Source organism: Antechinus flavipes, chromosome 2 (assembly GCF_016432865.1).
Source record: "Antechinus flavipes isolate AdamAnt ecotype Samford, QLD, Australia chromosome 2, AdamAnt_v2, whole genome shotgun sequence".
Classification (NCBI taxonomy): domain Eukaryota; kingdom Metazoa; phylum Chordata; class Mammalia; order Dasyuromorphia; family Dasyuridae; genus Antechinus; species Antechinus flavipes.
The window spans coordinates 673683900-673707998 of NC_067399.1; the positions used below are offsets into that span (position 1 = coordinate 673683900).

Consider the following 24099-nt stretch of genomic DNA (forward strand, 5'->3'; position numbering starts at 1 on the left):
CTGACTAATGTGGAGGCAGAGGACCTGAGTTCAAATCCTGACTGTGTCACTCTAGCTATATGGCCTTCCCGCACATCCCACCACCACCACCCAACTTTGGCCGTTTTTTGGCACTGGTCTGAGCTCAGGCAGAGACTTTGAAAAGATCACATTGAAGACGGAAGGTGAGGAACAACCTGGGGACTCGGACTAAAGAGATCTAGGGATACCGGGTCCCCGTGACAAGCATCCACCCACCACTTACCCAGGCCTTTTTTAAGACAAGAGATTCCTGGGGTCATTCCTCATTCATTTTTTTGGATTAACAAAAATATGTTTTCTCTCCACTGGGGAAAAAAAAGAAAAGCAAATCCCTCATAACAAATGTGTCAGATCAAACAAATTTTCTACATTAGCCATAACCATCAAATACACACGCTGTCCAGCAAACTAAACCCATCAGCTCTTTTTCCCCCCTGAGGCAATTGGGGCTAAGTGACTTGCCCAGGGTCACACAGCTAGGAGGTATTAAGTGGCTGAGGCCAGATTTGACCTCCTGACTTCAGGGCTGGTGCTCTATCCACTGGGCCATCTAGCTGCCCGACCCATCTTGTTCCAGCGTGGGCAGCCCGCCTCCTCTGGGCCCTCAGGTATCGAGCCCCTCGTCCTGGAGAGGAGGAAGCTGAGGTCTGGGGAGGCTCTGTGGCCTGCCCCATGTGATCCATCCAGGGGGAGCAGACCTTGGGGCTTTCTGGCTTTCCTAGGTGGGTCAGACGTCCCTGAGGGAGTTGGGCCCCAGCAAGGAGAACCCTGGAGCAGCAGCCACTGTTACAGGAGGTCTCTCCTCAGGCCCAGCCGCTGGCAGCTGCCCTTCCCCACCGTCTTACTTCGGACCTCTCTTTATTCCTCTATCTTTGAAATGGAAGGTTTTGAGGGCAGGGCCCGTCCCACTGCTGCCTGTCCTCCCCGGGGCCCAGAACACAGAACAACAATTGAAGAAAGGTTACAACGGATTGTCCTACGTGGGGGCCGGTGGGACGGAGTCCTGCAGAAGAGCCGGGTCGTTCCCCGCCATGGCCCAGATGAGGCACCCTCTTCCTGTGGGAGACTCGGAGTCACTTGGGTCATACTAAAGGCGCGATTCCAAGCCTGGAGAGTTCCTGCTCACAAGCCAGTCCTCCCCGGGCCCGTATTTGTGAAGCTGCGTCCTCCCGGGGCCGGCTCGGACTCCCAGGGAGGCAGCTGGGATCGTACCAGAAAGCACATGGTGAAGGCCGGGCAGATGGAGGAGGCGTGAATGTCCAGGCCGGGACGCCGGCCAGCTCCTGTGGAATTCTGGGTCGGATAGTTAAGCTAATGCTTCATTACCCGCACTAATAGGGTGCCTGCCCCTCGGATCAGGCTGGCGATGAGCCGCAGGGTCCCAGCCTCAGAAATAGCCTAAGTGGCGTCCAGAGACACATAAGAGTGGGGAACAGGATGAGCTAAACTGGGACGGGAGGAGGGGGATCCACCTGGGGAGCATCTCGCCACATACCCAGGGGCCCATTCCGGCCGAACCCGGCTTAATTAGCTCTCCAAAATTAGGCGAGAGCTTAAAGCGTGTGAAGGGACCCTGGCGCCCCTGGGAGCGGAGAAAAGGCCCCGGCTAACCTTTTACAAGCCACGTTCTCAATTACTGGAACAGGATGTGGGAAGGACAACAGGCCCTGAGGCCGGGACAGACTCCGGGGTCACCTGGCCCAAAAGGAACTGAGCCCCAGCGAGAAGAAGCAGCTCAGCAACAGAAGATTGGAGCTGCGACTGATTTTTCTCCCTCCTTCCTTTCCCCGCTGCTTTCTGTGGGCCCATTCTTCTCCTGGGAGATGGAGGCCCAGAAGAAAGCCACCTGTCCAAGATCACACAAGCAGTGTAAGGGTTTCAGAAAGGCTCGCACCCTTTTCGCTCCATTTCTCTGGGGAGTTTCCATCGATTCTTAATTTCCCAGCACTCTTTGCCATTGGTCATTGAAATAAGAGCAACAATAATCAAAGACCAGATTCAAGAAGAATTGGAAATACTTTCTGAGGTCGTGGGGGAAAAGGGACTTAGAGCGCTTCAAAATGAGGCACGGCCGGCCAGGAGCCCGGAAGGGAGCCAACACGAACGATTCCATTTCTTAATTCCCAACGGGCTCTGACAATTCTGGTTCTCTGAGCCGAGCGACGTGGGGGAGCGTTCCCGGCGGCGTGATCCCAGCCACCCCCAGCTACTCATCCGGTGCCCAGCGGTCCCACGGCTGCCTCCTTCTAGGGGGCAGATTCTCGAAGCCGCGCTCCTTCCCTTTACAGGAAACATCAAGCTTCTCCCTTGCGTTCTGTGTAAAAGGCCGAGTTTTAGTCACCTTTCTCTGATCACTTATTTTCCCCCCAATAAAAATGCTTCTTTGACACCTGCCCGCTGCTTTTGACCCAGCAGGTGTTTAATAGATACTTAATACAATTCTGAGCTATCAGGGATGGCTCTCGGAGGGAGAAGGTAGGAAGGAAGGAAATACGCATTTATTAATCACCTACTCTATGCCAGGAACCTTATTCAGCAAATATTATCTCATTGGATCCTCACAACAACCTTGTAAGATAAATGCTATTAGAAACCCATTTTACAATTAAGGAAACTGAGGCAGCTGGAGGTTAAGTGACTCAGTCTATGTTTACGAACTGGATTTGAACTCTGGCCTTCCTGACTCGGCACCGAACACTCCACCTACTGTGTGACCTGCCTGAGAGAGAGAATGGGGAGATGCAGCCAATTTAAAAACTTATTTTTAAAAAAGCAACTAATACATTCAATTGGATACTTGACAGCGGTTAAGTCTCGTGGAAGCTGGAGCGGCGCGGTCGGTGCGTCCGAGGACGACGGGCCGTCTCTTTTGCCAAACATAACGGGGACCCAGAAAAAACCCCCGATTGTAATCGTATCACGTGACTTTGTTCTGGAAGGGACGTTCAAGGCCATCTCAACAACGCTCACATTTTGGGAACTGAAACCAAGAGGATGAGGCAGAGAGCTGCCCCAAGGTCTAAATACATAAGGAAATAGGGTGCAAACCCGGGGCCGGGAATTCCAGAGCCTCCTTTCCTCCTCCGGCTGCTGTCTCTGCCAGAGCGACCCCCGACGCCAAACCACCACAGGATGGGGAGGAGGCCAGATCGCCCTGCTGAGACGGCGGGAAGCGTGGGATCCGCCTCAGAACAATCGGCATCCTGGCCAAAGAGCCTGGACCTCGGCGGCTAGACGACCCGGACCTGGGCTCGGGGTCACCTCTGAGTCCGGGACCTACGGACAGGGCGTCCCTAAGCAAGTCACGTGACTACCCTGAGCATCAGTTGGCCCATCCACAAAATGGGGACAAGGGCAGCCGACCTGACCTGTAAAGAACTCTGAAAGCTAAAGCCCTGATGAGGAAGAAGAGCGAGAGGAGAGGAGAAGGCGCCGAGGGGCCGTGGGAAGAAAGTACAAACCACAGTCCCAGCCTTCACGGAGACATGGGAGAGCTCTCCTCTCGCTAGGTCCTCTAGACCCCCCACAACTGAGAATCGGGGGGATCTTCGCCGTGATCTCTGAAGATGGAGGAGACCAGCAGACACTTTGTGAGACCGAGCCGGCCCGGCAGAGGCTCCTTCCGGGTAACACTTCCCCTGGACATCTGGACCAGATGAGCAGCCCCCTAGGCAAGCGCAAGGCCAGGAGGAATAGCCCCCACAGACGCGGATTCAAGGCGCCGTTGGGCTGCTTCCCAGTCCCCGTCCCCTCCCCACGCGGACGAGCTCCGGCCACAGTTAACCCCGGCTCGGAGAAAGGCGGCGGACCACTTACTACTGGCCGTCCGTTCGGTCACCATCATCTTGGCTCCCCTCGGGCTCCCAGGTCCTCACATGGCTCCAGGTGCCGGCTCAGCCTGCGGGAGAGAGAAGCCGCTCAGTCACTGTCCAGGACCTGCCCCGCGCCCCCTGCCATCACTGACCTCAGGCCCCCGGGTCCGGATCGGAAGGCTCTTGGCAGGCGGACCATGAGAAACCCCTCACGACCACCAGGAGGATCGCAGAGGGCCCGCCCTCCCCCACCCCCGCTCGGGCTTCCAGGCAGCGGGAGCCGGTCCAAAAAGCTTCCCGAGGGAGGGAGCCACGAGGGACGCCTCAGCAGACCGGCCGGAATGGACGCACAATGTGCCGTTTCCCATCCCGTGTCCGCACGAGCCATCCCCGGGGCTGCTCTCCCTCCACCTCCCGGAACCCTGGGCCGCCTCCCAGAACCCCGGGTTGCCTCTCGGAACCCCGGGCCGCCTTCCAGAACCCCAAGACGCCTCTCAGAACCCCAGACCGCCTCCGTCCCCAAAGTGCCTCCCGTCTGAGGATCCTCTTAACCCCACACCGGCCACTGGCGGCGTCAGCCTCCCCCACGTAAACTCGGCACCTCGTTAAAGGTGCTTCTCTGTGTACTTAATATCTTCCCTAGTGAAACAGATGCTCCTGGGTAAACATTGCTTCATTTGTACCCCGATGCCGAAAACAATATCTGGCACATGGAAGGCGTTCACCAAATGCTTATCAACTGATTCACCAAACAGCACCCAGCCGCAAGCGGGCTGTTCTTCTTGTGGCTTTAAAAAGAGACGGGGAACATAAGGAACCTTTCAGCAGTGACATCAATAGCTTAGAACTGAGAACCAAAGGGCAAAAACGCCTCAGTTTCCCTCTCTATAAAATGGAGATAATGACGGCAGGAAGAGGATTGTTGCTGACATAAATAGCTTAGAACTGAGAACCAAAGGGCAAGAGAGCCTCAGTTTCCCTCTCTATAAAATGGAGATAACGATGGCAGGAATACAATCAACTAGCTGAAAGACTCACCAGGAGGCAGCAGCCAGAGCGCTTGCTTTAGGGGAAGGAAGAGGGAGGGCGGCTCCATTTTTTAGACAAGGACGTAATTATGCAACGGTCACTGAAGTTGAACTTGGAGATCTTCCAGGAATCTCCCAAGGAGACAATCTCATAATATTTGATTCCTAATCAATTCTGGAATGGAAGCTTCCAGAGACCAGTGATGATTTCATTTGTGTCTCTATACATTCAAGGGAATACAGTAAGTGCTTAATAAATGATTTCTGATTAACTCAGTCTCAGGTACCTACTTGTACCAGGTGATGAAGACACAGAAACAAACTTAAGCATTCTGTTTTCAAGGGGCTTATATTCTAGAAAAGCACGGTGACTGATGGATTATTAAGTGTCAAGGACGGCCCCCGGGGACCCAGTTAATACGCCTCAAATGGCCATCAGAGGCAATGTCTTCCCTCCAGGGGGACCCTTCCGTGTGAGCAAGAGAAGGACTTCCAAAGGAGAGGAGGAAGAAGGAAGGACCTGGAGAGGCCGCAGTCTGAGTCCTCCTCAAGGGGAGAAAATGAGTCTCCTGGAAGTGAGCTGCATTAAGACTGCTTACCCCCACAGCGACCATAAAAGCATTTCCTTGGAGAAGAAACAGCTACAATCCCGTCTGGACTCCGGAGAGCACAACATGTCTCACCACAGCCGGCCTTTCTCGGACACATCTCCGCATCCTGGGTGGCCCGTCGCTTCTGGAGCAACCTCCCCGACGTCCACCCTTCCCCCGGGAGAACAGCCTCTGCCCGGAACGGCCGGCCCGCCTCCATCTCCTTCCCCGGGGCCTTTGGGAACCCCGGGACCCCTGGAGCAGCCACAAGCAGACTTTCCCGATCATCCCCATGTTTCAAAGTCCGTTAAAGAAAAGGTGACAGAGGCTTTTAAAAATGTGTCAGGCTGACGCTGGGGAAAAGTCACTAGGGAGAGAGGTAGTGGGGGGCAGAGAAAACGACTAGAGTCACAGAGTTCAAACTCCAGCCGTCACTACCTGTGAGCAAGACATTGGGCAACTTGCTTAAGCCGAATCTCGGTCTCCTCCATTGTAAATGAAGGGGTTGGACAAGACGGCCTCGGAGTTCTAAATCTATGCTCCTGCCCGATGGGCACCGTTTGTTTCAGATTTAGAGATCTGGGTACTCTCTAGCCTTAGGGAAGTGAGTCACTGGTGATTTTCCTTTAGCTTCCTCACTGCATAAAATTCTAGAGTGAGTCTACATAAGCTCTAAAGTCCTTTCCAAGAGAAAATTCCCCTGGCTCTAATTCACCGACATATATTTTCAGAAGTCAAGATATAATCCACATAATTAAGATATTAGAGAATAATCAGAGGTGGAGGAGGCTAAGTGGTGCAGCAGAGAGAGCCTCAGGTCTGGAGTCAAAAAGACCCGTGTTCAAATCCATCCTCGGATACAGTAGCCCTGTGACCCTGGGCAAGTCACTTAACACTGTTTGCCTCAGTTTCCTCATCTGTAAAATGGGCTGGAGAAGGAAATGGCCCACCACTCCAGTCTATTTGCCAAGGAAACCCCAAATGGGGTCATGAAGAGCGGGACACAACTGGCCAACAACAAATCATCAAAGTCTCATTTGGGAGATCTCCAGGATTCAAATGGGAACCTGTCAATGAATGAAGTTAGATGGGCCCTCTTCAAGCAAAGGTGAGCACCTTAAGGGCAAGAACTATTTCACTTTTTTCTTTGTATCCTCTGGGTACGAACAATACCTCACACACAGTAGGCACTTGATGCCTGCTGAATTATATTCTTCAACGTAAATAATCTCAGGTTTTGGAAGGTAGGAAGAGCAATGGAGAACAGTTAAAGAGAGGCACATTTCTGCTTCAGAAAAGGAAAAACTTACTCACAATCAGAGTTGTTCCCGCATAGAATAGGATTCATTCCACAAGCATCTATCAGCGGCCACTCGGTATGGATCGCAAGGAACCAGACAGAGGGAGAGCGATGGGAAAAACTATTTCCAATAGTCTCCAATCTATTGGAAAGAAGCAAGTGGAACTCAGAACAGTAAACAACAGTCATTTCTAGGGACTATTAGTTTCAGGGAGGGGAGAGGTTCCCTGCCACCGTAGGTCGCTGAGAAGCTAGATGATCACTTGCTATGGACACTGTCCAAAAATGGCCTAGTATAGTCCATCGGTCTGGTACAGTTCCTGGTCTCCGGGGTCTTGTTCAGTTCTAAGATTCCGGGATTTCATGATGTTCTACCAAGTCTCTGATTTACAGATGTCTCACAATCATGTGCTGCTCTGTCCCAACTAGCTCGGAGACGATCTCCTGAGTCATGGGATTATTTGTTTGCTGTTGTGACAGTAACAGGTCTTGCTGATTCCACTGCCAGCTCTCTGTTGTGCAACCTCGCCGCCTGTATAAACAGTTTCCTCATATTCAGACCTTCTCGGTCCCCATCAGGTTGAGAAACAGTCCCCGAGAGCCGAGAGGGACATCCGGGAGGTCATCTCATCCCGTGATTCCCAGTCAGTGTTCTCACTTTCCTTGGGAGTTTCCAATGATGATGCTCGAAGGCAGGATCCTCAGACTTTTTAAATCGGGGGCCAGTTCACTGTCCCTCAGACTGTTGGAGGGCCGGACTATAGTAAAAACAAAAACTTTGTTTTGTGGGCCTTTAAATAAAGAAACTTCATAGCTCTGGGTGAGGGGGATAATCGTCCTCAGCTGCCGCATCTGGCCCGCGGGCCGTAGTTTAAGGACCCCTGCTCCTAAGAGGTGCAAATTAAAATTTGAACGAGGAGCTTGAAGCAACAAATAATTGTCCAATGATCGATCTTTTTGCTCAGTGGCCACGAGCCCGTGTGTTTGAAACATGATACGTCTGTTTCTGCAGCAATTCAAAACGAAAACCGATTCAAAGCATATCGTATTCTTGCAGCTTCTCAACTTGACCTCTGATTGTTTCCAAACTATCCAACATAAAACTGATTCCCAAAGGAGGGTCAACCGCCCGAGAGTACCTTCGTTTGTCTGAATACGGCAACAGAGGAGCTCCCTCGTTCCGTTCTGCAATCATAGCTCATCAGCCGTGTAATCCCATCCTCAAGATGTTGGAAACATTTGCATCCTAACAGCGCCATGGATGGCAGGTTTGCTTAAAGCCGTGACCAGTGGGTTTGCACATTACAAACCATCCCGAAACCATCCCGGATCATCTTTCACACACATGGAACACCTCTCAGACACCCTTCAGCAGCAGACTATTACTGCATTTTCTCAATGCAGCATTAAGATTATTTCCTAACTGAAACCGATCTTCTACCTACTCTACTGTCCTCCGGCTGCTAGATTTTCCAGTGAATTCATTGGCAATACCGCTCAGTTATTCAATAGAATTTCTAAGAAAGTACGGATGAAACATCACCGTCTGAACGGAAGAACGTTACCCGTGAAGAGATTCTTTCTTGACGACTTTAAACATCATTTTAAATGAAGCAACAAATTCAACTTAACTTTAAGGACACTTAACACAGCATCTGCCATTAGTCAGCAATAAATAGTTTAGATATCACAACTGGCCATTCATTTATTTTTCTGATTGGCTAAGTGGCTAAAATTGTAAAAAATACATCTCCAATACTCAGCAAGAAAGCTTATAAAATTACCCAACGATTTTCCACCACGTATTTGTGTGAGCGTGCATTTTCAATTCTCCTTTTAAATCAAAATACATCATCTTGCTGCAGAACCAGATTTAAGATCGTGTTTGCCTGGTGTGGCGCTAAATACTACACATCTTTGTACAAATAAAAAAAAGTCTAACATCAGAAGTAGACTATGGATGACCGTATCATGTTAAACATTTTCCATGTGGCAACTTTTCACCGAAGATGTTGTTTTTATTTAAAACATTTATAAAACAGAGAAATCGGATATGAATTCTTAAAGACAACAATAAGCAAATGAGATCTTACTAGGGTATTTCTTTTAATTCTGAAAGGAGGTTCACCATAAAACATGAAGAATCATTTTATAATCAGTTTCATTATTTTATATATAAAATTTTAATAACTTTAAATTGTGGTTTATAATTATTATTATAAATTATTATAATTATTTGTTGTTATTATTTATACATATCTGAATTTGGAACTTTGGGGGCAAAAGTTATCATTGTAGTTACTGCAAGTACTAACGAATATAAAGATAATATTATGAGTATTAAATTACCCTGGGGGCTTATGATATGTTTTTTGTTGTCGCTGAAGTACCTTCTCAAAACAGAAATCTTTAGGATCTACTGATCTGGTCGAAGAATCCTGGTGTAAGAATCCTTTAAGGACATTCTCAATAAATCTCTACTGCCACTTTGAAGATCCTTTTAGAAACAAGGAACTCGTGATCTCCAAAGGCCACTAGATAACTCATTTCCTTTATTTGCTTTAAAAATAAATCAACAGTCTTGTTGGAAGTCTTCACCTGTCTTGTGGATTATTCATCAGATTCTACATATCAGAGCATCCCTTTCATCTGAGGCCTTAATGAGAAAAAAAATGAATTAAAAACGATATACCTCCTGCTGGGGATATATCGTGGGAGCAGAGATTCAGAGCTGGAAAAAGACCTTCTATCCAATCTCCCTCAATTTATAAAGTACATCAAGGTCTCTATGGTGCCTCTTGTAACTCTGAGGGGTTCCAAGATGAGGATCCCTGTGGTGATTATAGTTGGCCAGTCAACATTCTCTTCTTATCTCCCTAATGGATAGGAAGGGGTAACAGAGCATCTCTTCCAGGATTTTCTTACCTCCTCTTCCTCTGGAGGGTAAAAGGAAGAAATCTTTTCTTCAGTCCCTGCCCTTGCTCTCTGGATATTTATTTAATAAGCCAAGAAATAATTTGCTTTTTCACCTCAGGGCAATACATAACGGCCTTTCAAGTCCCTACGGTCGTAGGAGAGATTCTGGTTCGGGACTGGATTGGACAAGATGGCGCCTAAGATGTTGACTGTCCTGACACGTACTCTGAGCTCCTCCTAATTCAAGGTCATCTCTGAGGAACCTCTCAGACCTCAGAGTCTAGGGTTCTTCTGCAGTCCCCGGAGGCCACTCAGAAGTCAAATCCTTCTTTGTCATCTATAAAAGGCCGTCACTAGGCTTCCCACAGCCTCTTCTCTTGCACCCCACTGTCTTCTCTACAGATTTATCTCCAACAGCTCCTCAAATCTCATGGTTTCACGTTTCTGGGCTGGATTCATCAGCAAGACTTGAGTTCAAATTCCACTCAGATACTTATTAACTGGGACCTTAGGCCAATGACTTAACCACTCTGTACCTCAGTTTCCTCATCTATAAAATGGGGGGATGGACTCAGTGCTCTCTAAGTTCTAGTTCTAGATTGATGTTCTCTAGTTCGCTAGATATGGTCTTACTGGGGCTGCCCCAGCACACAATACTCCAAGTATGACATAGTAAGCTAGTATTATAAGCCCCTCCTCACTCTGGACCTCATGCCCCCTTCAACAGTCTCTGCTGTCTTCATGGCCCCTTCCCCACAACAAAGTCAAGCCTGTAAACAGAGTCAAGCAGAGTGCTAAGTGCTGGGGAGAGCCAAAAAATAATCCCCGCAGAAACAAACTGCTGAACTTCCTTATGGAGAGCCTCCAGGCCACTAAAAGCTCTCTTCTCTCTTCCTTCTACATCATTCCATCAGCTCCCATGGATTCAGCAGTTTATCAAGCTCTAACCTCTCTCCTACATTCCAGTCTCAGATCAACACTCACCTCTATCCAGAGAATGCCCCATAGGCACTGCAAACTCTCCAAAAGAGAATTCATTATCTGTTCCCCTCTCAGAACACTCCTCCCTCTCCCACTTCCTCATTCCTGTACAGACTCCCCCATTCCTCCAACCCCCACAGCCTCAGGATCCTCATCACTCCCTTTGTCATGGACAATCGCTAAACCTTATAGTGTTCACTTTCACAGCAGCTCCCACAGACTGGAGGAATCACAGATTTTTAAGCTGGAAGGTCACTCAGAGATCACCCCCTCATTTTATAGATAAGAGGCCCCAAAGTAAGACCAGGTCCTTGGACCAGAGGGCCCTCTCTAGGGGCAGGCCTCTCAGATCCTTTCCAACTCGAAATTGTTCCACGGTACCCTCTCCTCTTTGACTCCATGTGTGATCACACAAGGAATGTTGTGTTCAGGCCTGAGGCCACATATTAGGAAGGATCAGACTAAATGATCCCAAAGAAAGGATGAGTAGACTTAGCAGGAAGCAGATTTAGAACTGACATAAGGAAAAACTTATCAATTCTTTCATTTTACAGATAAGGAAAGTGAGGCTATGCTTTGTCCAAGGCCACACAGCAAATAAATGGCTGAGAGAATGGGCGTCCCTTTGCTGAGGATTTTTAGTGGGGACCAAATAAGTATTCGTCAAATATTACACCAGAGGATCCTTATTCAAGTATGAGTAGAACTATACACTCTCCAGGATGACTTACAAGTCTGAGAGTCTTCTACAGCTTTATGGCACAATTGTTTCAATGGGGTCAATGTGCAGGGAAGTACTTAAGGAAACCACTAACAAGAACTATGTCAGTAGTCATCCCTTCACATTGCAACTTCCCCATGGAGATTTTGCTATATCATGGGTTAATAAGAAATTAAACGGGAACTTGTGTGGTTTTTGTTTGTTTGTTTGTTTGTTTGTTTTGCTGAGGCAATTGGGATTAAGTGACTTGCCCAGGGTCACACAGCCGGGACGTGTTAAGTGTTTGAGACCACATTTGAACTCAGGTCCTCCTGACTTCAGGGCTGGTGCTCTCTTATCTACTACCCCACCTACTTGCCCCTTTTGTGGAGTTTTACAGTAGCCACAGATGACACAGAAGAAGTTGAGAAATTTAGAAATGTTTAAAATATATCTGTATGGTATTGAATAATCTAGCCGATGACCAAATACAGCCTAATATAATATATAATAATAAATAAAACAGCCTATTGGCCCCACTTTTACAATTAGGTGCTGTACCTACCCATAAAAGGAAAAAAATTCAGACATCTCTTCTGGTATGAATAAAGGGTCAGAAAATTGGGGGGGGATTTTCTGGGGGCAGGGCCGCGTGCCTCTAACCTCTGAGAGATAGAAGACACAACTGTATCTGCCATTTGTAGTATCGTTATGGTTACAAGTAGGGATACCTTTACATAAAAGGCACACACTCAGCCCACAAGCTCAGGGTAGGGTCATTTCCTCTAACAACTGGGTGGAAGGGAGTGGGGGTTGGGAGTGACACGCCGCTCACTGTGCACTTGACAAAGTGGCACCTGCTCAACACTCAGAGGTCGCAGGCTCCTACAATCACAAATAAAGGCTTTTTTCTTTTAATTTTTCATAATTCATCATTTTTACTGCTTTTTTTTTCTTTTACTTTTTCAAAATTCCATTTCACTGCTTAGTAGCAAACAGCCTTGACACCCACGGTATTAAGGATCAAAGTTTAGTGAAATTACCATTTACGCTATTGGCAATAAAAAAAAAAATCTCTGGGAATGAGGATGGGATTTGTGCAGAGCCACCTGCCCTCAGAGGCACAAAGAAGCAGTTTGCTCGCACCTCTGCCTGGGACCAGTCAAGAAGGATCTCCTGGCTGGTGGGAACTTCAGAAGTTCCAATCCAATGCCTCACCTCGGATGAGGAAACTGAGGCACGGAACGGTTAACTGACTTGGTCAGAGTCACACAGCCGGTCTAGGGCCAGATTCAAGGTCAAATCTTCCTGACTCTGAGGCTGCGCTCTCTCCACCAGACTTCTTTCCACCCTCTACACTTTTACACTTGAGCAAACCGATGTCCTGAGAAGCAGGACTTGCCTAAACCCACACAGGTCGTAAGTGGCGAAATCTGGAATCGATTCCAAGCCCTCGGATTCTAGGTCCGTCCTCCGTCCACTCTATGGCCCGGCCTCTAGAGTCACTTCTAAAGCATTTAAAATACACTCCAAGTTATTCGGCTCTGACAGCTCATTCATCACACGGAAACGCTCTCCAAGCACCGACTTCATGCCAAGGGCCCATCCAGAGCCCAGGGACACAGAGCAGGTGATGGCACGGCTCTGTCCTGGAGGAATATGCACAGAGACATGGAGAGAGAGAGATGGGCAGATGGGGAGGGGAAGAAGAGACAGAGAAAGTGAGAGAGGGATGAGGAGGGGGAGGGAGGGAGAGAGAGAGAGAGAGAGACAGAGAGAGAGAGAGAGAGAGAGAGAGAGAGAGAGAGAGATTCAGACAGAGAGGGGAAGGGGGAAGGAGGAGGGGGACCAACAGGTTGGTTCCCCTCCTAGGCCCCCTTTGCTGTCCGGACTGTTGAATCCCTTCTATCTCACATTCACGCCCATGCCCAGGCAGGCCTTCCAGCACGACCCAGTCACTTCCCCACAATCGTCTTGCTGCCTAGGACCCTTTCCCCCTTCCAGTTTCTAGGATTTATTGACTTTTTGATCTTTGAACCTCCCAAGAGATCCTGGGGATTCCCGCCTAGATTTCTTTCTCAAGGACACTGTGGGCTCTTTGGGACCGGCCACCAATCTGTCCCCAGCCAAGGTCGTGGGTCATTGTTTGGGCTCCCATTGCCTTAGAAAGAACATAAACACCAATTGTTTCTGCTCTGGCCAGAAACAATGAGAGTCTCGCCCTCCCGGGTTGTTTTTCTGGCCAGGTAAAAGGCCATTCTTTGCCTTAATTCTCGCCTAGTTTAACCACTGAATGGGTGTTGCTGATACGCATTCAGACCTTGGATAAAACCGTCCAAGATCTCCCCAGCCGTCCGGGGCCATCTCCCGCCATCCTGGGCCATCTCCCGCCATCCTGACCTCCATTGTGCCGCTGAGGGCGGTGACTTTTCCCAGCCCCCCCTCACTGAAATCCAGCTCCCATCACCTCCTGATGTCAAGGTCCCCTTTGAGAAGGAAGGACAAACAACCTTCAGTTATTTTCTCGGGGCGGACAAAAGGGCTGCGGGGTCACTGTTGGGTACATAATGGAGAGGACTCGGACCCAAGCACGACGGGGGAACTTTAAGCTCGGAGAGCTCCAGATCCAAACTGCATCCATTTCTGTCAGGAGCCATCGTTTTTACGGACCGGGACCCAGGGAACGACTCTCCTTTCCCCCTCTCTGCTCGCATCCAGCCGCCGGCTTCTGGCCTGTCCCTTTCTCTTCCTCGGGCCCCAACCATTTTCTCAGGAAGGGGAAGCGGAGAGAGCCCCAGACTGGGAGGGGCGGGGGCAAAGTCTAACCCCCACACCGTGGCTTATCTGCAGCACCTCCTTATCTGAAAAACGAGGTGGCAGGTGACCTCTGGAGAACATCCGGCTCCCACGGTTCCTCTGGGGCATTTTCTTACAAATAGTCTCAAATAGTCTCAACACCTCCTCAGATCAGTGACCTGCTCTATGTCCCTTGTCCCTCCGGATCGGCCCCTGGCACGAAGTCGGTGCTGAGAGAGTATTTTTGGATAAAAGCTCCACGTGCAGGAACACGTTGTTGCTGTGATTAGCTTTTACTCCTCATAACCCCATATGGAGGGTTTTCTTGGCAGAAATACCGGAATAACTTGGTATTTTCTTCTCCGGCTCATTTGACGGATGAGGAAACTGAGGCAAACGGGATGAAGTGATTTGCTCAGGGTCACACCGCTATTAAGCCTCTGGGCTGAGGAAGATGGCTTTTTTCTGACTCCAGGCCCCACTGTACCACCTACCAGCTGCCCCAAGAGATAACATAATAGAACAGACACTGATTTTGTGGTCAAACAACCTAGATCTGCTCCTCCTTGCTTATGGGGGGAAAAAAAAATCACTCTGGGCCTCGGTTTCCCAATCTGTAAAATGCAAGAGAAGAATTATGATAAACTCTAACACTGAGTCTCTGATCCTCCCCCCTCTTCCTCCTCACCTGTTCTTTCAAGCCCAGCTCCAATATAGACATTTCTTGAGGTCAGGGATGCAGCTTTTTTTCCCCTTTCTCGGTGTCCCCAGAACTTAGCTCTGCTCACAATAAGGGTTTCATAAATGCTTGTTGACTGACTATTACAACTCAAATTCCCTCAGGCAGGACGCGTCCAACCTTCCTCTAAGGCAGAGCCATCGTTGGTTTTCCTCCAATTCACTTTAAATATTAAATATTTAAAATTCACAATAAAATGGTGTGTCCCAGAGTCAGTGATAAGTCAGTGAGACTTATTCCCAACAGACTGAGTGCCTCATGAGGGCAGGGAAGACCCCGGGGAGAGAGCGTCCCTCCCAGTGACCAGCTTCCTCCCAGTGACCAGCTTCCCTCCCAGTGACCAGCGTGCCAAAGGCGCCTAATCGAAGCTGTCCCGGACACTTCCTAGCTGTCACTTTACTTCTCTGTGACTCAGTTTCCTCCTCTATAAAATGAGACGGTTAAATGATGTCTGAGCTGCTCTCCAGATGTCAGGACACTAAAGTATTTGCTGCCCCCTCCTCCACCCCACTGCCTACTATCCGATGTCATCAACAGGGGGGCTTTGCAATTAAAAATCAACAGATAAAAGAATTAATCTGCATGATTGGAGCTTCCCAAAGGCACCTGGAAATCCCGGCTGCACGTTTTCATTCATTTTTACAAATCCTGCAAAGTGATCACGCCACGACCGAAAATCGGATCACAATTTGCAAATACCGATCTCTGACCCGTTCTTCACCCAGGCCCAACGGCCGTGACTTTTGAGAAAATGCTGAGGGGAGGGAAGGGCACGAAGGCCCCCCCGGCGCGCTCACTCTCTCGGAAAAAGGAAAATTTCTCAAGTTTTTAGACCCTGGACACCCACATTATACAGATTCTAGGTTAGGTGCTATGGGGAAATAGGGTTTAAACAAGTCAGGGAGGGTGGATGGATACAAAGGCAGGGCCATAAGGATAACAGTAGCTAGTGTTTCTATATCACTCCATAATTTGCAGAGTGCTTTACAAAGGCTTTCTCACCGAGAATCAGACACAATGAAAAAGAAGGGAACAGCAACGCTCTCCCACGGCAGAATCGGCCCGAGACGGAAGCATAGGGGTCGCAAGTATTGATTTTAAAATATATTTTATTTTCAACTACCTATGAAGCCATTTCTCAAATAAAAAAAAAAAAAGGTAGAGCTAATGTTTTAGTAGAACAAAAACCACTATTTTTAAATTAGCCAGTGATTGCTTAATATGTATGTGGCCCAGATTTTTTTTTCTGTGTTTTTTAGAATCACCATCACCATTACTTAGCAGTTGCATCTTCGGATCATGGTTCTGACCTGGAAGGACCTCAGAGATCACTGGGCTGAAGCTCCCTCTCATTTTAGGGGGAAGAAAGTATCTTGGGCCCAGACATGATTTAACTGGCACTTCCCATGTCCTAAGAGTCAGGAAACCTATTCCAGAATTCCCTTTCAGTTGACATAAAGAAACAAAGTAGAAATTTTTTTTGTCTTTATTTTTTAAGTCTTTTTTTTAGTCTTTTTTAAGTCTTTTTTTTTAGTCTTTTCTCCCCCAAACTGCTGATTCTTCCTTCCTCTAGATCTACAAAGTATGATTACAAACCTTTATAAAATACTTCAGGGATGTGGAGTAAAAAAAATTACAGAAGAGACAAATGCCCAAAGAGGCCACATTGTTATCTAACCCAACTTTGCTGAGAGATTTAAAATAAACCTTCGGAGCTGCTAAAATAGACGCTGCCTCCCTAGCCCTCGCCGCCGTCGTAGGGACGCTGCCTCAGACTGTCGGATCAGCAGATGGAAATCACGCGGGCTGAAAGCGAAGAAGGGATGTGGTCACCGCGATGTGGCCACTGCCAAGAGTCCTACTTTTTGTTCTTCCTCTTCCACGAACCCCCCAGGAACCAGGCAGGTGATCCCCTGCAGAAAGCCCAGGCTCTACCCGAGCTGGAAACAATTTGGTGCAGATAAGAGGGCTGGCCCCCAAAGCCTCGCCGAGCCAGGACCAGTGGGCAGCACTCACGGGCAGATTCATTTGAGCCCCTTAAAAAAATCGATGGGGTTGGTTTTAGCTTTTGCCTTATCCCCTATTCTGGGGGAACTGCCCAGTAACAAAGGCTGTCGGGGAGCGCACACAAATATGAATGACCTTGGTTACTGAAATCTTGGAACCCGTAGCACGAGCCAAGCCTCCTGCACCTGGCTGGGTGGGCAGAGCCCCCACCACCACCACCACAACTGGCTGGGTGGGCAGAGCCTCCCAGCAGAGCACCCCCCCCCCGCACTTGACTGAGTGGGCACAGTACCACAACTGGCTGGGTGGGCAGAGCCCCCCGTGCCTGCCTGGGTGGGCAGCCCCAGCCTAGTTCTTGTACTTTGCAGTTGGCTGCTCCCATGGGAACTGGCTCAACCTGTGACCCCTGGCCCAGAAAAGTCTGCAAATATGGGCCCCTTTCTCTACTTGCTGCTAAGGCCAGCTCATAGTCTGGAATATAATCTGCCTTGACTGAGAACCAACTTGCTCCCTGAAATTTGTTACCCATGATCGTGATTGATTCTGACCGATATTCATCATAACAGTTAAGACAGGGAAGAATCCCAGAAGTTCAAGGAGGACCAGGACGTTGGGTGTCTCTAGGCTGAAATCAGTGTCCCGGTTTTCCCACCTCCCCTCCAACACTCATCATCCTCTTTCCCTGTCAGTTTAGCCAATCTGACAGGTGTGTACTTGTCCATTTGGCCTCCTTAGTGATCCTATTCCTTCACTGTATGTATTTAAAGGGGCGGCTTCAGCAGACCCTGGCAGGAGTCCATGTCACACATAAGGTTCAGAAGCCCTCCTCTCGTCCAACAGCTGAAAAGGAATCCCCTCCAGAACAACCCCCTGTTCCCTTTGGCTTGAAGACATCCAGGGAGAGCGGCAGGCTCCGCCTCCCAAGGAAGCTCATTTCTCTCTTGTCCAGGGGAGGTTTTTCCACCTTTTCCCAGATATCTGGCCCAGATCTGCCCTTTGCTCCAAAGTTCACCCTCTGAGAAATTCCACTTAAAGTAACTACTGATTGTATAAAATATTTAGGAATCTATCTGCCAAGGGAAAATCAGAAACTTTATGAGGAAAACTACAAAACACTTTCCACACAAATTAAGTCTGATCTAACCAACTGGAAAAATATTAAATGCTCTTGGATTGGGCGAGCAAATATAATAAAGATGACAATATTTCCTAAATTAATCTACTTATTTAGCGCTATACCAGACTCCCCAAAAACTATTTTGATGACCTAGAAAAAATAACAACAAAGTTCATATGGAAAATCAAAAGGTCAAGAATTTCAAGGGAATTAATGAAAAAAAAATCAAATGAAGGTGGCCTAGCTGTACCAGATCTAAAATTATATTATAAAGCAGCGGTTACTAAAACCATCTGGTATTGGCTAAGAAATAGACTAGTTGATCAATGGAATAGGTTAGGTTCAAAGGACAAAACAGCCAATAACTTTCATAATCTAGTGTTTGACAAACCCAAAGACCCCAGTTTTGGGGAGAAAAACTCACTGACAAAAATTGCTGGGAAAGTTGGAAATTAGTATGGCAGAAACTAGGCATTGACCCACACTTAACACCGTACACCAAGATAAGATCAAAATGGGTTCATGATCTAGGCATAAAGAATGAGATGATAAATAAATTAGAAGAGCATAGGATAGTTTACCTCTCAGACCTGTGGAAGAGGGAGGAATTTATGACCAAAGAAGAACTAGAGATCACTATTGACCACAAAATAGAAAATTTTGATTATATCAAATTGAAAAGTTTTTGTACAAACAAAACAAATGCAGACAAGATCAGAAGGGAAGCAATAAACTGGGAAAACATTTTTACAGTCAAAGGTTCTGATAAAGGCCTCATTTCCAAAATAGAGAATTGACTCTAATTTATAAGAAATCAAGCCATTCTCCAATTGATAAATGGTCAAAGGATATGAACAGACAATTTTCAGACGAAGAAATTGAAACTATTTATAGACATATGAAAATATGCTCCAAATTCAGAGAAATGCAAATTAAGACAACTCTGAGATACCACTACACACCTGTCAGATTGGCTAGAATGACAGGGAAAGATAATAGGGAATGTTGGAGGGGATGTGGGAAAACAAGGACACTGATACATTGTTGGTGGAATTGTGAACACATCCTGCCATTCTGGAGAGCGATTTGGAACTATGCTCAAAAAATTATCAAACTGTGCATCCCCTTTGATCCAGCAATGTTTCTATTGGGCTTATACCCCAAAGAGACACTAAAGAAGGGAAAGGGACCCATATGTGCCAAAATGTTTGTGGCAGCCCTGTCTGTAGTGGCTAAAAGCTATAAAATGAAAGGATGCCCATCAATTGGAGAATGGCTGAATAAATTGTGGTATATGAACGTTATAGAATATTATTGTTCTGTAAGAAATGACCAGCAGGATGAATACAGAGAGGACTGGCGAGACTTACGGGAACTGATGCTGAGTGAAATGAGCAGAACCAGGAGATCATTATATACCTCAACAATGATACTGTTTGAGGATGTATTCTGATGGAAGTGGATCTCTTCGATAAAGAGAGCTAATTCAGTTTCAATTGATCAAAGATGGACAGAAGCAGCTACACCCAAAGAAAGAACACTGGGAGATGAATAGAAACTGCTTGCCTTCTTGTTTTTCTTCCCGGGTTATTTCTACCTTCTGAATCCAATTCTCCCTGTGCAACAAGAGAACTGTTCGATTCTGCAAACATATATTGTATCTAGGATATACTGTAACCCATTCAACATGTAAAGGACTGCTTGCCATCTGGGGGAGGGGGTGGAGGGAGGGAGGGGAAAAGTCGGACAGAAGTGAATGCAAGGGATAATGCTGTAAAAAATTACCCTGCCATGCGTTCTATCAATAAAAAGTTATTTAAAAATAAATTTAAAAAAAAAAAAACAAAACAAAACAAAGTTCACCCTCTGAGGGTGAGGACAACAAAGCTAACCCTTCTCCCAGGATGACCCTTCAAAGATCTGAAAGCACATCTCTTGTGTATCCCCTACCCCCATTCCCAGCCCAAGTCTCCTCTTCTCCAGGAAAGAATGGAAATCTGGCCAAGTCCCAGACTTTATTAGCCTTGAGACGATCAGAAACGAGCATTTACTGAGCACCTACTATATACCGAGCACAGTGCTAAGTGATCTACAAATAGTATCTTGTTTGATCTCCACAACAACCTCAGAAGAGAAATACTATTATTATCCTCATCTTACAGTTGAGGAAACTGAGGTAAGCTGGAGTCAGTGATTTGCCAAAGGCCACACAGCGAGAGAAGGTCAGAGACCCAATATGAATTCGGGAGACGCTGACTAAGTGGCTCCCTGCAGTCAGGGACATCTGAGTTCAAAGTCAGCCTCAGACCTCAGTAGCTGAACAAGTCACTTACTCCCTGCCTACCTAAAACTGGGGAAGAAAAGGGCAAACCACTTCAGGGAATTTACCAAGAAAACCCCATGGCCAGTGGGGGCCAGAGGGGCACAATCCACAACAACTTTCTGACTCCAGCTTAGCGCGCTAACCACTGGAACACTTGAGTTGCTAGGGAAGGGGATGGGAAGGAAGCAAAACTGTAGAGAAAAAGAAAATGGAGGAAAAAAGAGAAATAAAGGGGAAAACATTAATAAAACATTTAAAATGCCCCCCCAAATGAAAGAGTCTCTGAAGGGGAGACCAACAAAAGAAGTGCCTGGATTAAATGTAGTTCGGATCTTTTAGAACAGTCTCTTCCCAAAGTCTGCAGTTTTGTAGACTCACTCCTTTTCTGTCGGAACACTGGGAAACACTTGTCAGCAGCATCCGAGGACAATGAGTTTGAAATCAGAAGACCCGGTTCAAGTCCTACCTGATATTTCATCCTGGGCAGGTCTCTTAAATCTCATGGGCTTTTATTTCCTCATCTGTAAAATGAACCAGGAGGAACGAGATGTTCCGAGGCCCTTGTAATCTAGGAGCCGTTTCTAAGAGTTACGTCAGCAATATCCAAATCAGTCAGGCAACAAGCTAGGGGCTAAGCAAGTGGGACAGAAAGGCGGAAAAGAAAGAGAGATAGAGACAGAGAAAGACAGAGAGACTGAACTAAATGGTAAGTGTCTAAGGCTGATTTGAACTTAGGTCCTCCTGACTCCAAGGCTGGTGTTCTATCCGTCCCTCCTATATTTATTTCTGATATAACCAGACAAAAAAGCTGGAACAAGGAAGATAGTGGTCTCACAATCCCCCAAGATACAGCCCTAAATAGCGCCATTTCATAGAAGAAGGAAATTTTCAACCTTCAAAATTCATAAATAATTTCCACTATGGTGAAACAATGATCAAATCAACAAGCATTTATTAAGCACTTACTGCATTGAGCCAGGGTTACAAAGGATAGCAAAACACTTCAGTGAAATAAAATCAAGTCAACAGGCATCTATTAAGCACTTACTGCACACCAGGCATTAAACCAGGGTTACAAAGGAAAGCAAAACACAAACTCAAAACTCTCCTCTCTGAGATGGACAAGGATTTTAAGAAATAAAAAAGTATTCTATTAGATTCTGTGAAATGAAGGCCCGATTAAGAATGTCAAGAAGGAAATCCTCTCCTTATTTGCCAAAAGGCAAAAAAAAATTTACATGATATTTTTGTTGTATATTTGAAAGGAATTTTCCAATTGTGCAAAGCGAATTGCACCTTTCTATGTGATTATCTTTTTATTCTACTATGATATGGAAATGCTTGTTTTATTCCATAAATTGAAAATATAATTTAGTAATTTAAAAAAATGGAGAAAATTCAGCTGAGCAGAACCCTTCCGATGCAGCCAGCCTCTAAATGGACATGGACGCCGCAGTCATTACTTGGGGACCTTTCCGGGGCCGTCCCCTGTTTGGAAAGGTGTCCCTTCCTCACCTCCATCTCACACAGTCCTGAGTTTCCTCTGAGGGAAGCCCTGCTGTCTCCTACATAAGTGGTTTCCTAATCACGCCATCTTGTCCAGAAATTATCCTGCCTACTTCACACACGTTTCGTATTGCATGAGCTACAACAGCCGAAGCTCCCAGGAGAACGTAAGCTCTCTGAGGGCAGGGAATGGCCCGTTATTCGCCGGTAACTCGGACTCCTAACAAAGTCTCTACTTCATATTTTGCTGAATTGACCCGAACTGGAGAACTCCAGTATTTCACCGGCAAGTCCTTTCGGACTCAGCTTCAACAATACTCGGGCTTCTTTCTCAGCCTTTCTGAGCTGTTGGAGAGGAAACGGAGCCTTATTTTCCAATGATTAATCAGAAGATTCTACGAACTCAGCGACAGAGAGAGGAGAGTGAATGGGCAGAGGGGGAGAGGAAAACCTCCACAACGGGTAAGACGTGTCAGAAAACCAACAGACAAGGGGAAGCCGTTACCCTGTAAAGCTGAGTGGGCAAGAGCAGCCACGGGACTGAGAAAAACAGCAACTGATGGCAAAGAGTTACTCAAATGTGAGATTTTTTTTTAATTCATTCAACCACAAGAAGCCTCCTCCCCGGCTCGCTGAGTCAGTTCTGGAGCTGGGTGTGATTCAGCAACTCCCTGCTCCTAGGGCTCGCCCGCAGGATGGCGGGCCACCCCGGCCTGGCAAGGCTATTTCTCACAGCAACAACCTGAGCCCTCTTGTTCCCTCCACACTGGCTGCCTTTCTCCCTCTACTTCTCATAATTCCTTTTTTTCTTTTTCCAGATTCCCATCAATTGCTGCTTTCTACAGGAGACACTTCCGAATGTCCCCAGTTATTAATGGGGGTCTCCAAAACTCCTTAAACACTGTCGTCTCCTATCCAGAAATGAACACATTCAAGCTCCACTTTGCCCTCTGGTATTTAGTAAAATTCTAGAAATGTAAACAAAAAACGGAGAACATAAAGAAACATGTACAGAGGAGATAAAACTCCCTTATTGGTGGCTGGGGATGCAGGGGGCAGGAGTCAGAAAAATCTAGGTTCAAGAATAACTTCAGACTCACTTGTATGACTCTGGCCAAGTACACTAGCCTGTGTACTCCTCTATAAAATGGAACTAATAACATCATTTACCTCCCAAGGTTATTGAGCATAAATGAGATAATATTTATAAAGCACTTGATCATCTCAAAGTGCTCTATAAAGGCTAATTATTATTAGACATGTGCTGATGATTGTTTACTTAGAAAACCCTAGGGAATTAGCAAAGAAATGAAGACAATGGCTTCAGTGATAGAACCGGCTGTAAAACAAATTCACAAAAAAGGAAAGTATTCCTATCTAGGAATAATAAAATCCTGGAGGATTAACAGAAAGGAAAGGCTTCAAAAATAGCTACAAGATGCATAAAAGACCTGGGAGAAATCTACTAAGGCAGATGCCAAGACAACCATGGATACAATGATAAACCACCATTTAAACAAATAAAGAATAACTTAAATAACTAAAGAGCTATTTGGCACTGTTCCTGGATGGGAGGAACCAATATAATAAAGAGGACAAAAATACCTAAATTAAATTTCCAGATTAATGCTACATAAATCAAACTACAAAGAGGCCACTTTACTGAGCTAGACATATAATAACAAAATTAATGTGAAAGAACAGAGAGTCCAGAATCTCAAGGGGAATCATGAAAATAAAAGTAGGAATAGAGAGTATTTATTTAGCATGTCCAGATCTCTTAAACTGTGAACTTCAAAAAATTGAAAAGTTGATGATCAGATCCAAAAAAAAAAAAAAAATCAGAGACAATTTGATAAATCCATGAATATAAATTATTTAGGGAAGACTACACTGTCTGAAAAAATTACAGGAAAACTATCTGTCTAATAAAAATTCAGTTTAGAGCAACACAAAATAGAAATGTGATTTGAATATTGGCAGTCATTTCATAAAAGAAAAAAAAATTAGAAGGGAATCAAATCCAGTGTCTTCACACTTACAGCTAAGGGATGAATTAGTAGCCAAACAGGGGATAGAGGTGATCACAAAAGGTAAATTGGATCTTTTTGGTTGAATAAAAAGGTTTTGTACAAATAAAATGAATATGATCAATGAGGGAAACAACTCTCTGCTGAAGGTTTGCTATCTAAGCCATAAAGGAAATTAACATAAATGGGTAAGATCAAAAGCCATTTCTCAGTGTGTAAGTGGGCAAAGATGT

General features: G+C 46.5%; 1 protein-coding gene across 2 annotated transcripts in view; it reads right to left on the reverse strand.

The window, feature by feature from the left end:
* Positions 1-24099, reverse strand: part of SGMS1 (sphingomyelin synthase 1) — a 187259-nt gene that overhangs the window by 72185 nt on the left and 90975 nt on the right. For both annotated transcript variants that reach the window (XM_051982644.1, XM_051982642.1), the window contains one exon: positions 3838-3919. The gene's annotated coding sequence lies outside the window, so the exon portion shown is untranslated. The remainder of the gene's footprint in view (positions 1-3837; positions 3920-24099) is intronic.